Below are 12,116 nucleotides of genomic sequence, written 5' to 3' on the forward strand. Positions count from 1 at the left end.
CGACAAGCGCTTTGTATGTCTTCTTTCCTTCGCCGTGGCAGTAAACAGGTCCCCCTACTGACGCCATACGTGCAGTTTACTAGGGAAGTCTATCAGAATGGAAGCCTTCCATGTAAATATCAGCTCCTTCGCTGATGGCTTTTCCTCATGCCAAGGAAAACTCAGGCTGAACTTTGCCGCAGCAGCACAGAGGGAAGGAGGACTCAGGATGATGAGGGATAGAAGACATGTCTGGCACCCTCCTGGCTGAGGAGGAGGGGATGAGAGGCCACTATGGGGTCAGAAGAAGGGAGAGCACTGCCCAAATCTCTTAGAGCTGGGGGGAGGCTCCCGGGCTGACTCGCCATTAGCCTGACTGCACGGAGGAGGACTCGGCACACACGGCTCTCACACACAACTTTCTCCTCGCACAGTCCGTGACTGGAAGCGGCAGCACCGTGTAGTTGTGTTTACTGGGAGGGGGATGGGAGTGTGGCGGCGGCGGGGGAGGAGGAGGAGGTGCTGCTGCAGCAGGGGGTGAGGGCAGTCCACTGTCTCTCTGCCATTTGATCAGACTGGAAGCTTTGAAGATCAGTGAGCTTACAGCCGGGGCCTCTCCGGGACACTGCTGGGGTCTATGGGATATTGGGGATGTGCATTGGATTTACAGCTGGATGGGAAGCTTGCCTCTGCTGGAGCAAACTTAGCTGGATAGCAGGATCTGTGGGCGGCCATGGAGCAGTAGAGGGACCGGCGGCCAACTAGTTCTACGGAGGTAAGTTGCTTAGCTGGCACCTATGTCTGCTGTGGGCTGTGCAGCGCTATAGACAAGACTGGGGAGAGAACGGCAGAGCGCGGATGGTATGTACTATGTGTGAGCGCCGGCTGGGCGACACATCGCGCTCTGGATGTGCATGGTCATAGGCACTACTAGGGATCGTACTGTATGGACGGACGTAGACAGGACTAGGAATCGCACTATAACTAGAAATCGCACTGTATGCACAGAGAAGACTAGAGATCCCACGTATACATTGTGTTTATGTAGAGAACTATAGATCGTACTGTGTCTATACAGAAGTAGAGATCTATCAGATCTAATCAGATGCACTGGTGTGTGTGTGTGTATATATATATATATATATATATATATAATGGTATGGAGATCCCACTATAGGCACTGTGTATATGTAATGTACTACACCCTCTATAAGTATATAGTTGTGCTCAGTAGTGAGGGCACTGCTTGGATTCTTCTCTTCTTCTGCTCTGCGATGGTAGGAGCTGGATGAATAGGGATCATGATGCAGTTGTCTCTGCTGCTATTCGTGTCTGGTGTATTAAAAGCTCCCATGTATTCTGGGCTGTAACTTTGGAAGCAAGGAATGATTTAGTGTTGGGGAGGGGGCTCTAGTCTCTCCCCCCAGTGCTGTGCAATAGAGAGGCAGCTAGATTTCACAGTGGATATAAATTATGCATGGAAACAAATAGGTGCTATCAGTGTGCAGGGCTGGAAGAGAACACCCCAGGCTTCCAGTTATGTCCAAGTATATACAGCTGCAACTTTTTTTTATGTCCAAGAAGCACAGATGGATGTGAGATGGTGGGGATAGAGCTGCTTCATGTATGTTCTGTATAGGGCTTACTTCTTATAGGATGGCTTTCCCATATAGATACAGAATTGGGCAGCTGGTTTTAGTGCAGTGCACCACCTATTGATACCACACCTCCAGCATGCACTGGATTATGGACATAGAGAAAGACCGAGGGTTGTGTGGCTGTTGAACTACAAGTCTTAGCATAACTTGTCTACATGTTGCATAGGTCTTGGGCAGTGCATGTCAACCCAGAATAAATATGAGGGTATCTTTGTGTCTTCTCTGCAAAGTAAAAAAAAAAGTGATCCTTTAACTGTGCTGATGCAATGTCCAGTGTCATGTCCTATAATATTCCTGGTTTATTGTGCTTTCCTGTTGCTTCTTGTATATATTTTCCCTTTGCAGGGATATGCTTGTATGTATTAGCAACATTGTTGCCATTTTTATTGACATGATCAGCCAAGATGTTTGGAGAAATGTATCTGCAGTTAAGAATAAAGTGTTACTTCTGTACAGTAATAAATAGAAGCTTATTTTCAGTAGCCCGAGGCGCTGCATTCATGTGGTTAATGTAACCATACACCTAATGAACATCCTGCAAGCCGCACATTGCTTGATGACACACAACCGGTAAACATTTACCTTGCACCAAGGAAATTTGTGGAAAGATGAATGTGTCCTGTCATTCTTATCTAATTGCATACTTGAAGTATCTAATTATATCTCCTTAAATGAACGAGAACACTTTACAAGTCATTGTAGAATTTGTCATATTTGTGCGCCCACATATAGACGACATATAATTAATTCAGTGCAGGTAGAAATTAAGAAGCAAAAATAGAAAGGAATCGGTTGCAGCTTTGTCTCTAATGAGAACTTTTCTTCATTTGGATCATTAATAAGGAAGCATCTTCTGAACTACTACTCTCATCATGTTCAACCTATTCTTATAGCAACAGGTAACAGGCCAGAGGTTTGTCTGTTCATCTCAGAGCCAGACTCGCCTTAAGGGCCCCTTAGGGCTTCAACAGACGAACATATGCGTAAATACGCTCACTGTAAAGGAGCATATTTGCACATGAACAAGGGTTGTCCGCAGGGTCACACCCTTCCCCTTGATTTTTTTAACCTACCGTAGATTTCTATGGCAGCTTTCTGCATAACACACAGAAAGATATAGCATGTCCTATCTTTTCTTGTGTGCAAGAAACAAGCTCATGAGAACGAACCAATTGAAATCAATGGGTTCGCTTCATCACGTTTTGTGAGTTTCACGCACGCAAAAACATGCGCAAACACTGTCGAAACCCTCAACCTGCTGCAGATTTACGCTCCATACCCCACATGTATGCATGCAGATTTTGGTGTCTTATTTTCTGCGTCTTTAGGTGCGAAATATTCAGCATGTGTGAAAGATCCCTTATCTCTAGATTATAAGCCTTACGCTCTCTCCTTAAGCCATTGTTTGAAAAAAAGACCCTAAAAAAGTAATATGAAGGTTACAAAATGCTGAATTTGAATTGCATGACCTACTGTGAATCTAATTATCACTGCATGGATTAGAATTTGTGAGGTCAGGACTTACTACTCCAGAGAAAGCACATTGTAATGATGCAGAGCATTGCATACCTGTCATCATCCTCAGCAGCTGATGCACTTCTTTCAGCACCATACAGTATGTCAGTTTTAAAGGGACACTAAACATCATCCATCATACACTTTTGCTGTGTCGTTGAATGTCAGCTATTGTTCTCTGGAAGCTGACATATCAGGCTAGGGTGAGGCAGAATGGAATTACTGACGAGAAGTCTGCCTATGATCACTACAGTATCCTCATATATGACAACCTCCAGGCACATCTCTATATGTATATGTAAGACTTGTGTCTTAAGACTTGGACTTTACGATTATAAGGCTGCTTTAAATCTGGAAGAACAAATCTGAAAGTAATCTTGGTGTAAGCGAGTACAGCGAGATCTAAATAGAATCCCTGTTAATTTACTAGAGTCTAAAAAAAGGAGGTTTAATCAGGGCTTAGAAATTCATGGCATAAAAAGTGAATTGTTTACTCCAGTTAGATGAATATTTCCTCAAGCAGTAGCAAAGTGTATGTAATTAAAATAGTGAAGGCATTGCTCACGTCTGTTAGGAGAGATGATCTGTTTTCATACATTAGATAAGCCATTACGGTTACAGTCAGAAATCCGTGTAAGCCATTAAATTAAGTTCTTACTTACTGGAGAGAATAGCTGCCAATTTCTGCTTCAGAAGAAATTGTGTTCAGGCTTTTTTTTTTCCTTGTCGCTGAGAAATGTTGGAAGAAAATCATATTTTAACGGTCCAATGCCAATTTCGGAAGCTGCGGGAGGCCTGTCTCCGTCTAGTTTCAGTGTCATATGTAGAAGACTCAATGTAGCTAATAATAAGGTTGTGGACGACTAGTAAATTGTTTCCTATATGCTAATGCTTGAGTATGAAGAGCCATCAAGTGGCTAGTGTACACACATAACATGAGGGGTGCCTGTCCTCTCCGAACTTTTCTGTTCCATTGCTCTTTTGTTAAGTAACCCATATTAGCATTTTAACAGCGGCGCATTGAACTTCTGTCTTTCTTCTTCAACTTGGGCACAGTATGTAGATCATCCATCATTCTGTCCTTGGCCACAACAGGCTACTGGCCCCATATCCATTCACAGCTATAGAGAAATTACCCGACTGTGAACAACACAGCTGGCTGTAGCATTTTCTTCCTTTTCATAGCTCTGCCAGCAATGTTAAGCCTAGCAACAAAAGTTAACTTAGCATCATAAAATTAGATTTGTTATAGAGAAGAGACAATCAGTTGAACCATGTTGATGCTTAGACACTCAACCAGGTCCTGAGGGGTAGGAGATGTGGTGCCACCTTAGCGAGGTGTCCACTTGTAGACTTCTTTGCTGCTATCTTCCTTGATTCGGAGCCATCTTGGCAATTAAACAACAGCCAACCTCTCAGCACGCCTGCTTTCAGCATTGGATTAAGTCACTTAGTCCTAGGCCATATTAAAACTTTTTAACATAGTAGTTGAGGAAGAATGTTTCTTTTGTCCCTTACTTGTTTCCTTTCCTACCACCTGGTAATTAGTATCCTAAACGAAGCCCTCAGATTACAGTTACCCCTGTGAAGCCTGGTTGGGTTGGTAGTCTAATGCTGGACAATAGACGTTTACCTACAGTTGCCATAAACTGAATGTCCTGTTGTTTATCTCCTAGATTGTTCCTGCTTGAGATGTAAGCTCCATAAAATTGTAAAGGAATCCATGCACGGGTTGCTTCCGACGTGATACATTTGGGCCATTGTTCTCTCCTGCAGTGGAAAGCTTAAGCAGCCATAAAATATTATCGAAAAGTGTTAATGCTATCATTTTTTTTAAAGCGAAATCAATGGTAACAAGTGTTATTTTTCTGTGATGGCTCGATATAGTTACAGCGCTCTTGGGTACATCCGCAGGTACCTTCATTTACAGATATTTCCAGGCACACGTTGCTGCTGGACAAGTGAATCTGTGCAAATCCAGTGCAATAATGTTGAATCAGGCCCCATCCCTGTTGTTTATGCTAAATTTAGTTATAGAGCAGGCTTTTCTATTTTGATACTCGTCTTTCTATAAATATAAACTAGGAACAGACAGGGGGGGGGGTCCCTAGTGTAACGCCAATTATACAAATTACAGTGCCAGTATAGCAATACACTCACTGGTAACACTAGCAGGTTCTTGATGAAATGCCCATCCAACCATGTTAATAGAAACCTACAAACTGAATGTAACAAACTGTAAAAACACAGTTTTCAGAGCGCCTATCACTTTCTCTATCTGTATTGACTACCACTGATGTGAAGAGATGCTTCAGTGGTCTCTTCTGCTGTATTATCCTAGTTGGACCAAAGGGCTTTCTGTGGAGATCGATCTATCTATCTATCTATCTATCTATCTGTCCCTCCATCTATCTATCTATCTATCTATCTATCTATCTATCTATCTCCTATCTATCTGTCCCTCCATCCATCCATCCGTCTATCTATCTATCTATCTATCTCATATCTATCTATCTATCTATCTATCTATCTATCTATCTATCTATCTATCTATCTATCTATCTCATATCTATCTATCTATCTATCTATCTATCTATCTATCTATCTATCTATCTATCTATCTATCTATCTATCTCATATCTATCTCATATCTATCTCATATCTATCTATCTATCTATCTATCTATCTATCTATCTATCTATCTATCTATCTATCTATCTATCTATCTATCTATCTATCCATCGTACTTACTTATCCTTACTAATATAAAAAATAGAGATACAATCCTATCTATTTCCACTTATCCATTCATCTATCTAATTTCTGAATATGGATACTTTATTTTATGAGGCATCTTACAAACTATTTCAGGCCTTTGTAATATATGTTATGCTTGATAATATATGCTTTTGACCATTTTCTTATCCATTAGACTTTATATATGACTTTTTATATACTTCTTTATTATCAGTCATTTATATAGCACAGACCCGTCTTACCACACAACATACCCCAATTGCATTGACTTCTGGTACAGGATACAAGTTATCATTGTTCCCAAATAAAGATAGCTTTAATCGCTTAAATCGCTCGTACTATGCAAATAATCTAGGACATTTCTCATGCTGTGACTAAGAGTGTCTTCACTCGAAATGCATAGGTAATTGTGGAGTTCTCATTTTGGCTTCGGCTATAGGTTGATATCCGTGTTGAGGGGTTCCATTTTTCTGCTCCCTTATGGGAGCTGGAAAAAAGAATTTTCTGACCCAACAGATCTGTCTTATGACTGCAACGAACGGACCCCATTGACTAGGATGGGGTCTGTTCAGTTTCCGTTCAGCCATCTGGTATTTTACCAGAAAAAAGTATTTCATGCAGGACTTTTTCGTCTGATGTTTTATGCTGGATCTGCACCAGATCCTCCAAATACGGGTATCTGTTATGCAAATGTGAACACAGCCTTAAATAAAATATTATGGTTTATATTGCCGATGCCGGATTGTATCCATTGTTCTGTGCATTTCTCATATAACCGAATTTCATGCGATGTGTAACTAATCTCCTTCGCCACCATTTTCTCCAGTCCTATGGATGCGTAATTTGCTTTCTCTGATAGCTCCAGGCTGGGGAAGTCATTTCTCAGATATTAGACCAAGCTTAGGCTGGGATTATTAGCAGCCCCATGAGTAGCACAGCTATTGTCTCCTTGTCTAGACCACTCCCGTCATCAGCAGAGATCAGACAGGCACAGTCTTTTATCTGGAGGTTAAGGATATTTGACTTCTCCTGTGAAGCATGACTATTTCTAGGGTGGATCCATCCTGGGGCTGTATATGTTTACTAGTCCTGAAAAGATCTAAATACAGCACAAGCCTGTTTAGTCTATGCCCTTAGTGGTGGGGATGTGTGCAGTGCCATCTATGCCATCCGCTTTTCTCTCAACTTCCTGAAAACTTTGACAATTTGTATTCTGCCATTATAAATGAAGCACAGTACCTTCTAATTACCCGGTAATATGTCCAAAATTGTTACTGTCGCATTTTAGTCTCCTGCGTCAAGCGGATTTGTCATCAGACTAAATAAAACCAGCACCCTGTCTGTGCCCTTATTGATGAGGCTGAGTTTAAGCTGCTTAGAGGCGGGCATTTGTCCAAAAGAATGATCTTCATTTTACTCTAATTTCCTTCTAGCTAATTAATAGATGGTCCTTGAAGACCAAAAAGACACAAACTTGTAGTATCAGATATAAAGTAATGAGATTAGCCATTTCGAAATAAATGTGTTTCTACATGTCTATGGTCAATATTTATCCGTGATCATTAGAGATACTGACACCTTAACATGGTCCGATAACATGGCCTAGGAAAATACCTTGTGGCATGACTGGGCAGGGGCGCATCAGAATCTAGAATCCCTCAACAGCTTCAATACAAATCTCTCATTTGACATAATTGTCTTTTTTAGCGGTTTTATTAATTGTGGTTACGTTTTAATGAATATGGTGTTGCGTAATAATGGATAAAGAGCGCAATCCATCCATGTCTTACATAAGGCCTTATTGGAGAATAAAGTTACAATTAGTGCTGTGTTCTATAAATCATAATGATGCCAATAAGGGTTTCTTCACATGGGTGGGATTCAGTTCCTTGTGTTATCGGAGTTCTCATGGAGCCATAATAACCAATTAAGTTATTCGCAGCTGCTTGGCGTGTAGTCCATGTTGAAAATAAATCGGTATGGACTATTTTGGTCCTTTTTCATGAGCGAGAATAGCCCATTAAGCAATCAGTGAAATTCGTATAGCACATGGACCGCAGTCAAATTTTTTGAGACACAACACTGGCCGGCCACGCGAATAAGCCCTAAAGAATATACCGTATGCAGAAAATCAAATTCTTCAGCAGATATCTGGGGTAACGTCATGTGATGACAAAGACCATCGCCCACAGTGAGTTAGCTTCTTAACTTTGTTGCTAATGTCTTCTTTATCTAAAGGGCACTTCTTTTTACACTGGCGGATACAGTAACCTGCCTGTAACAAGTGCCAATGGACAATATAGCATGTCTGTTACATGTAAATAAGGCAACCAGCATCAAGCTGTATGGAGATGAGCAGTCGTTAGTTATTACATGGTTGTTTCTCCCCATACAGTTTGCATTCTGTCAGCACATTCCCTGCTTACACAAGGGGTTCGCTGCCCACAAATAACGAGCCTTATCCCAGTATATAAGATGTGATCAGCAACAAATGACCATTTGCTGCTTTTGAGTGCTGGGAATTATTTCTCAGGGCAGTAATGGGGGAAGAACGTTTGTTTGGCCGACCATCAATCAGAGGACCTTCAGTCAAATTGTACAGGGTGGGCGACAGAAAATTAGCCCGGCACCACATTCAGCTGTGGGTGTTTGTACACGGAACGATTATCTCTCCAAGATTCGCTGGACCGTTCGAACTTGCAGCCAATGATCGAGCGATGAGTATTTTGTTCATTCATAAAAATCATGGTTGGCTCGTTCACTAATTGTTCAGTTTAAATACCGATCGTTCATTTCTTCATTCGTTTTCATTCGCTCATTGCAAGCAAACGATTTTATGTGCCTATAAGAAATGAAGGCTGCGCTGTGATTGGTTGCTATGGGCAACCAAGATTTTCTTTTAGCCAGCTCTCATAAGAGTGCGGTGCCGACTACTTCTCCACGACCCACCCTGTATTTAGCCTTTGGTTAGAAAGTATATGGCTTCTTTAGCTTCCTGTTTTGATGGGAGGAGGGGGATTGTTATGACGTGACCCTGTATTGTTCCCATTTACCAATCCCGTGGTTTTCTTATTGGCATCAGAACAGGTAGACGTGCAGGAAAGAATAGGAATACAGTTTTATACGGTTTGCATTGCTGCATGAAGTGACCTAAAATGTTGAGTACGTTTGTAAATCTGTTGCTGTAGTCCCATTTTCTGGGTCCTAAAGCCTGTTATTCCGAGCTGATTCTGCAGGCATATAGTCTACACCTGGAAGAGAAGGCAATCCCCTACTGCATTGTCTGGTAGGGACGTGTCTGTAAGCCGCCCTGTCGGCTGCTTCCAATAACAACAAGCTGAATGCAGGTCTGGACTATAAGAAGAGTTGTAACTGAGCAAGGCAGGTATTGTCCTTTATACAGAGTTACTCAACTCATATATAAACTTTAAAGAGATTTTCCTATTACCTAAAATTGCTGCACAACCACTTTGTCCTTCCTGGTTTCAGCTGACCAAGTCATGTGACCACTGCAGCCAATCACTGGCCAAAGCAGTTACCTTCTATAGCCAGTGATTGGCTGCAGCAGTCACATGACTTGGTCAGCTGAAACCAGGAAGGACAGAGAGGTTGTGGAGCAATTTAAAGTTATGGAAAAATTAGTTTAAAGAGTTTGTGCCAAGTTTTAAACGTATACCTGTTGCACAGGAGAGGGAATGCATGTCTGATCGATGGGGCTCTGACCACTGGGACTCCTTCCAATCACAAGGACTGGGGGTCCCATATTCCCCTATGACAGCAATCATGCATGCTCCTGCTGCTTCATTCATCTGTATATGACTGCTGGAGATTGCCGAGTGCTGTGATTGGCTACTCTTTGGCAGTCCCATAGAGATGATTGAATTGACAGGGTGCATGCTCGGGTTCTAGTGAGCGACAAAGGTTCCACCAGTCTGACATCCACCGATCAGACATTTATTCTCTAGCCTGTGGATGGGGGTGGGGAAGGGGATACATTTAAAACTTGGCAAAACCGCTTTAAGGGCTTATTCACAGGAACGAACTTGCGCTGCATATTATGCATGCAAAATTTGCAGGCACAATACACAGTCAATAGAACCCATTTATTTCAATAGGTTCGGTCACATGCGTTTTTTTTTTTTTTTGCATGCACAATTCTGTTGTGCGAAAAAATTGCAGCATGTCCTGATTTTGTGCATATTGCGCACCCAAAAAGCACACATTAAAATTAATTGCTCATTGAAATCAATGGGAGTATGCTTGTGTGTCTTTTTGCATGGGTGTAGTAATCTATTTCTAGAAGGAATCTTATCTTTTTGGGCAGATATCCTCTGACAGTAACCTACAACAATCCCTCCAAGCATACAAAGATATGAGCAGGACTTCAACCAGAAAAACCCAGAATAAAAAGTCCTCGTTCACAGAATATATAATAATAGATATCAATCGTTATTAGTAACCAATTAAATATCCAAACACTTTCCATGGAGATATCATAACTGTAATACATAGGAGATAACAGAGATGAAAAAGACAGCCCCACAACAAGAGATACAAAGACGGTGACCATCCAGTAACAATAGAGAAGATTAACATTCTCCAGTATGCATGAATATAAATGCTTAAGACAAACTGTTGACTGCACCATGTAATACTGCACAGCGGATGTGTAGGAATAGTAGTATATTTAATCACAACGCGATAAAATAGCCAAAAATGCAAGTAGTGATATAAACAAATGCCATAATAGGTCACAAGAATCGCCTCCACGCACGCTTCACAGGATCCTTTTCCCTGTAAGGACAAATTTGTAAAAACAAGTTCAGATTGGTCATATATAAAGGTTCAAAGTTAGAAAGACGTACGTAACAAGAATTGTATGTTTTGGCGTTTTTTTAGAATATTGATTTCTTTTTGGACTGCGTGTCTTTCATCCGCCTCCTCTCCTATTGACTAAAGGGCATATAATGCTGAAAAATGATCATTTCTCAGCATTATATCACACAAGAATCGATCTGCAACCAATGAGCGAAGTTTTGCCAATTATGCCATGTGTTTACGCTGCTAGACAATGATTGAGGACATTTGCTCAGTAAAACGATTTTTTTACGCAAGTGCTACAGGTGAAAGGCCTTTGGGCTGGTCATACTTATGAGATTAAGATCAGCTAAACCTGGTTAGGGATTGGGCAAGAATCTGACGTATGGTGACATCCTGACCTTCTACTGATGGCAGATATTGAGGGAAAATGTATCATTATATCATAAATGTATCAAAAGATAAGGCATGCTCCATCATCCACATGCCCTGTCTTTGGCTGACAATGGAGATACGCTGTTGCCTGAAGTGTCTGCAGCGGTTCATTCCATTTCCCAAGACTTCTCATGGAAATGAACAAGCATACTTTAGCTGACCGCTATCAAATGTCTATGGGCATGTCCAGCAATAATCTAATGACATTATATATAATACAGGATCTGATGACTTTGATTCCAAATCCAGCGGGCTAAACAGCTCTTGTGGTGCTAAAGTGTACTCCGTAGCTCTGCCAAGATGCTCCTCAAGAACATTTTGCTCAATGCAACTTTTTGCCAAAACACATTTTATTCAGCTTTTATTGATTTTAAGCGCTTTTCACTTTTTATGTTCCAGAAAACCCCTTTAAGCTGCAAAGTCTGATTGGGTACAATTAGCTAAAAAGACTTCCACTTTTTTAAGTTATTATTAATGGAAGCTGTTACACTTAGTAACTTTGATTTTATTTTGCAAATTATTTTTTTCATTGGTCTAGATGGAATCTTCACAACCAATTTAGTCCTAGGCTATCTCCAGCAGACCCATTGACATGAATGGTGCAATAGTGCACATTCTCAACCAGCACTCCATTCATTCCGAGACCTTCAAGACTGTTGTTTTTGGGACCGGTAGGGGTTGCTGTTGTAACACCCCTACCAATCAGAAAGTGTGTTGTATATGGGGGATAACTTTGTATGTTAATACAGCTAGAGATGAGCGAGCGTACTCGCTAAGGCAAACTACTCGAGCGAGTAGTGCCTTAAGCGAGTACCTGCCCGCTCATCTCTAAAGATTTGGGTGCCGGTGGGGGAGAACGCTGAGTTGTGGGAGTGAGCGGGGGGGGGGGAGAGAGTGAGAGAGAGTCTCCCCCCGTTCCTCCCCGCTCTTCCCTGCCGGCATCCGAATCTTTAG

The 12,116-nt window shown here is 41.5% G+C and overlaps 1 protein-coding gene across 2 annotated transcripts in view; it reads left to right on the plus strand.

Moving 5' to 3' along the window:
- Nucleotides 1–531: 531 nt before the first annotated feature.
- The window catches only part of SEMA6D (semaphorin 6D), an 84,788-nt gene continuing 73,203 nt past the window's right edge, over nt 532–12,116 (plus strand). For both annotated transcript variants that reach the window (XM_066592611.1, XM_066592612.1), the window contains exon 1: nt 532–754. The gene's annotated coding sequence lies outside the window, so the exon portion shown is untranslated. The remainder of the gene's footprint in view (nt 755–12,116) is intronic.

Source organism: Eleutherodactylus coqui, chromosome 2 (genome assembly GCF_035609145.1).
Source record: "Eleutherodactylus coqui strain aEleCoq1 chromosome 2, aEleCoq1.hap1, whole genome shotgun sequence".
NCBI classification, from domain to species: Eukaryota; Metazoa; Chordata; class Amphibia; order Anura; family Eleutherodactylidae; genus Eleutherodactylus; species Eleutherodactylus coqui.